The following is a 6,108-nucleotide window of genomic DNA, read 5'->3' as shown; positions in this document are numbered from 1 at the left end:
TTCTGTGCTATCGGCTCAGTGTTTGAATCTATGGAGTCACGCATACAAGCCAGACAAAGTAAGAAGGAATTGACTTATGTTTATATGTCCAATTTAGAAGTACTTGAATTGATTGAACATATAAACTAACTTGATTGAGAATTAAGTTATGAATCAAACGGGATTGAAGAGTTGACTATGTCTAGCTAGCACTACACATGAGGTTCAGGTTCGATCTCGGAGATAAATATTTTTTGATCTATGATCTATAAAGCATATGAAAGATTGAATTTAAGTACTAATTAATTTTAGATTAGATCTGAATTAATTAAGCTTAATTGGGTCCAAAGTCTAAGTTAGACTTAGTTCAAAAGTCTAAAAAGTTTGGGATTGACAATCTTTCGAAATTATTTCGAAACAGCTTCGAGTTAGATTTAAATTAGATCTATTTTTGATGAGATATGAGTATTCTCACTTACACTGAGATTCTCCTCTATTATGGGCTGACCTGAAGCGAAAATTCAGTGCAGGGGCAAAATGGTAATTTTAATTTTTTTTAAAATTACTATTTTACAGTGGAATTATTAATTAATCTCATTAATTAATACTAATTAATCCTATACTAGGATCTAAATATGATACAATAGTATGTATTTAAATTTAAAATTCAAATTTGAAACAGTAAACTTTTTACTGTACTGTGTTCAAAATACATCACCTTTTGCGGGTAGTCGATCACCGTAATCTGATCACCGTCGGAGGGCTCTGATCATCACGTCATAGCCACACTAGTGTCTGATCTCTGCGGATCATCCACATGAAGCTCCGTCTGATCGGCTCCTCACGAATGCTAGTTCGTGATTTTACCCTTTTGATGGCTGATATTGATCGAACTCCTTCGATCGATGTGTGCTGACTCCTCGGATGCTCTGATTATCTGCATGATTGGTTGAGAGGCTGATGGATCTTTTTCTGAAATTTGGTGGACTCACGACACTCGTGGCATACCAATCTCACTTCCCGAACCCTAGGTAGAAACCCTAGGGTACTCACCAAAAACCCTGCATCCAATTTTCTTTCTTTTCTTTCTTTTTCTCTCGAAAGGTTTTGGACCTTCACCTCACGTACAAGGCTTCCTCATGCCTCACTTTCTTTCTTAGAATTTTTCTTACGCACGCCCCAGCTCCTATCTCTTTTAAAATAGTTCAAAACGTGTCTTATCCGCGTGAGAGGATAAAGACAAGTGGTTACACATTTGAATTCAAATCAAATTTGAATTCAAACTAAAACCAACTCATCCCTATCTACTTGGACATGAGAAGAGAAGGTGCGAGTCTGTTTTGTGTGTGGAAAGGTTTCACGAGAAACTCTTTCTCGTGTGAGATGTGGGGCGCTAAAGTGGATAATGTCATGTATGCGCAAGAGATAAGTTATCCATTCAAATTCAAACACGCTTTGAATTTGAATGGCTAACTAATCATCTTTATCCAAATATTGGCGCACAAGAGTGGGCGTGAGAAGAGCTTTGCGTGAGAAAAAATTCATGAGAAGTTTCTTCTCGTGAATTCAAATGGGCGCAGAGATTTAAGGTGGTGCAGGGATTCAAATTCAAATGGTGGTTTAATCTTAATTGAACCAACCTAATCAAAATAGGTTAAGCATAATTAGACTAAATTAAATCCAACTTAATTAGACTTAATTAGGCTCAATAAAATCCTAATCAAATTAGAAATTGACTAAGCCCAATCCCTGATCAAATCAGGGACCAAACCATCTCGACGATTAGGTCAACTCTTAACCTAATCGGGTCAAACCCAACTGAATCCAATTCAATTGGACTTGATCCAAAAATAATTACTCAATCAAATTGAGTTAATTAGTGATCAAATCACTAATAAAATCTCTCATGATTATTGAGTCCAAATTCGATGGGCAATCGGGTATCAAAGTCCATCAATATGAAACCTTGATCGAAGAGTTCAAATTTCAAATTCAAAATTTGAAATTCAAAATTTTGACCCCGGTACCCAAAATGTATGGAACTCATGATTAGAGAATCTTAATTCTCAATCATAGAGTCTCAAACACATAAGACTCATAATCAGCCATCAGATCAGAAAGGAACTTCTAATGTGTGTGACCCGCAGGTTCAAACCTAAGCTGGTAGCACAGGAACCAATTTTTGTACTAATCGAAGTGACCATCTAGCAATGGTACCCGACATTCAGATAAGTCGAATAGTTACAATCGCAACACTCAGAACCTACGTGAATATAGTTACTGTATAATTCATTCCTTTTGACCTCTGTGTTTAGGATGACTCAGGGTTAAACTGTCAACCTTGATTAGATCATCCGAGTCGTGTTCAACTCAAACAGTCCTGTGACTCCTCACTAGGACTACCCTGGCCAAGATTTTGCTAAATTGAAACACGACTGTACACAGCTCCTAAACTGGAGTGGTCAATCCTATCTTGACACACGCACCGACAAGTCAAGTACTTGACTATACTCAGCAGCCTTCCGTTACTAAATTAGAAATTCAGGTAGTCCAGTGCCTAAGTGCAGTGAGTTGCTTGCAAGTCACCGTGGCGGTCTCAGGTCGGAGGGATATTTATACCCATATCCCATCGGAGCAAATCTTGACAGCAGAAATAGCTCCGGAGTCGGTTACGTTCAGTGCAGATGTACCATTACATCTCACCTGTATGCCATACCAGTGTCTCCACACTCCTTGGTTATGAGGACAACCAATTCATATGGCACACAACGACCTATGCTCGATAAACGTTGTCGTCCTTGGTAACAACGTATCATTTGATCGCGAACAGGTTTAAGGACTAAGCAACAAATCCTCTTTTGTCGAGTCTAAATAGTCCTAAGGACTTCACCACAATACAAGAGTTCATTAGAAGATAAAACATTTGTGATGAAAAAATACCAAAATAATTTTATTTATTTATAATTCATGTACTAATACAAAAGGAGCATAACCGTCAACAGGCTGACGATTGGCTTTGGGACACTATTCCCAACATGACCAACACCCAGAGCTTTGCTCATTTGGGGCATCCCATGTGGGTGAGGGAGTGGGTGCAAATTGGTTGTCATATGTGTGGTAATTCTATCTCATGTAGGAATCCTTCTTTCATGAGTATTGGATGATTCAAATCAGATTTGAGTTAGGACTCCTATACTTATTAGGTTATGAGAATTATCTATAAATAAAAAGGGTCTCTACCTATAGATGCATAGCAAACAAATTAAATTGAGAGAAGAGAGAAAGAGAGAGAGGCGTGAGAAGAGAGAGAGGTCTCGTTTTCCCCTTGGCCTCTCCCCTTGTTGCCACCCCTCTTCCCTTAGGCGTGGATCCATCTTAGATGTCCCACTTGCTGGTGTGAGGTGTCACACCAGCACATCTCCTCCCTCGTTTGATTGGATTGCGAAGGCAATTGGATTAGAATTCTTCCTACTTTTTTGCGATGTCTGACGTGTATGCGAAATAGAGGATCTGCACATTTAGGCTTTTGCAAAGGTTTATATCAGATTATTTGAGATTTGATCTCTGGTTTCACTGCTAATCAAGTAAAGATTTGATTCTTAATCATATAGATAAATAAAAAAATTTTAAGATGTAACCTGGGCTTTTCGAGGAGAAACAGTTTCTTTTTCTTTACAAAGATACGCTCGATCTGATTCAGCCAATGGAGGAACACTTTTATTTATAGACCATCCAAATATTCAGGTAGATCTACTCTTATGGAATCAAACTAGTGGGTTGATCGTTCGAATAAATTGCCACGACCTTCTCGCTGACGTGTGAGAGCACCCTTATGGAAGGGGTTATCAAAATCTGAAAAACCTCCATCAGATCATGAATCTTCTGGTTCTGCTTCAGATCTTGTATCTCGATTATCTAACAGTGTAAGACGTGCAGTCAGATATACCATCTGTCTCCTCAAATCTTCGACCTCTATCATCAGGTCCTATTTTCGCTGCGTGATTTCATCATGAGCTGCCATCTGATTTGCAGGTTGGTTCTTCTTGCGACCACCATCTGCCAACTGAACTATGGAAAAGAATCGCTGCTTTAGGAATTACTAGGCTTTGATACCAATTGTTGCAGCCTCGGACCATGTTTCGAAGGAAAGAGAGGAAGAAGATGCACAAAACAAAGGAAAAACATCAAAGGGAAAAACAAAACTCTCTTTTCTGGAATTTTATTTCAATAACTCAATTAAAACTGATTACAATGTCAGTCAGGGGCCTAATTTATAGACTCAAAGTCCAGATTCAATTATATGAAGAAATTTGAAATAAAATAAAATAAAGAATAAATCAAAACTAGACTCCATGTTAGACTAGGACTCTTGCGCGCTCCTGTTGACTTGTCAAACAATTGAATTAAGCTCCGAAATTTGCAGTAATGATAAAGTGGCTAACCTCATAAAGCTGGAAAAGAGCTTTTCGAAATAGGATTATAATAAGGATTCTGACATCGGATGAAAAAATTATGACCATTCAAACTTGACAGTACGAATCGGCTGAGTCAAAATGTGGTCAACTAGATTGTCGACCCTTTCGGATCCTATCACTCGCATCTAGGTACTGTTCGGCTACGACATTTGCGTCACCTATTGTTAGTAAATAAAATAATATAAAATTTATTAAAATAATCAATATATAACCTTGCATCACTTTAATTATTTAATTTTAACTACTTAAGTATTCAAAATAGTATGTCTGACGTATGTTGTATAATGCATGCAACATTAGGCAAAATTATAGTTGTTTGTACTTGTTTGTTATCCTAATGTGATACAAAATTATAGTTGATTAATCAAAGAAATAGTCAACTAAATATAATATGAAACTCATCTTGGTCTTTTGTTGCAAAAAGGTCTTAGGCTTCTTCAAACAGCTTGATGAGGGACCTCTAAGGGAGAGATTTTATGAGGGATCAATGGGGGAGAGGTTCGATGAGGGATCACTGACGGGGAGGTTCAATGAAAGACAATGAGAGGGAAGGAAATCAATGCTCTGTTGCCGAAGTGATTATGTATACCACTATATCGAAGCTTTCTAGGCCTTCGAACTTGTAATTTCCTAAGTCCAAACCCTAATCTAGCCCTTCACCTTTTAAGCACATATAAATGAGGGATATTCAAGAACAAGTTCCCAATGTAAACCCTAAACTCAACCCTCAACCCTTTCAACCCTTCTCATATCTCACTTTTCGTCTTTGTCTCTCTATCTCGTTATCTCATTTTTCTACCTATATTTTGGACTTAATATCGTGTATGATATGTCATTGTTATAATGTTGACACATCATTTCTACGTTTGTAGTTTAACGACAATGTTAGATGCTGGTTGATGATAGGCTAACATTGCAACAACTTACAAAGTACACATACCTAATTGAAATAATTTAAACAATGTGCTAAAATTGAAAAAGGAGAAAAAATATAGGATTTTTTAAGCAATCAAGCCTTTTAATTTTTAGTTTGAAAGTTAAGACTAGATTTGGCTTGTTTTTCCTTTGATTCATTTATTTCAATCTTAATTTTTAGTCAATCCAAATTCAGGCCTATTTGAAGTAGTTTAACAATTTATCGGGTTGAAATCATGCTTGAGCATTACAAATTAGTAGTGGACTTTATGCTAACTAAATAAAAAATCACTTGTTAGATTAGTTTTAACACTTGATTTTATGTTAATTAATATAAATTACGATGCGCTTTACTCTAGTTTCAAGCCTTATCTGGCTGAGCTGCTTTCAAGCTTGGATCTAAATAAATTCCATGGAACAGCTAGCTATATTGTAATCAAGCTAGATAATTAGATATTATTTTGAATTGAGCTTGATCCCAGCCGAAACAGTTGATATGAAATAGACAGCCCATGATACTTCTCTTTGCGATGGAAGATCGCTCAGCCGTTCAAGATACTATTCAAGCTTTGGAAAAAATATCATCCATCCATAGCGTCTAATGTACATCTCATATGTGTCGGGTTTTGGCACGCACATATGACTCGATTTGTTTTGGATGGCTTCGGACGAAATGGCGGGTCGGGTCCAGCTAAGAAATTGACCACCGCCCGCCAGCGGTCCGGTATACACAACCCTA

The sequence above is a fragment of the Elaeis guineensis genome, chromosome 4 (genome assembly GCF_000442705.2).
Source record: "Elaeis guineensis isolate ETL-2024a chromosome 4, EG11, whole genome shotgun sequence".
Classification (NCBI taxonomy): Eukaryota; Viridiplantae; Streptophyta; class Magnoliopsida; order Arecales; family Arecaceae; genus Elaeis; species Elaeis guineensis.
This window is presented reverse-complemented; position numbering follows the sequence as displayed.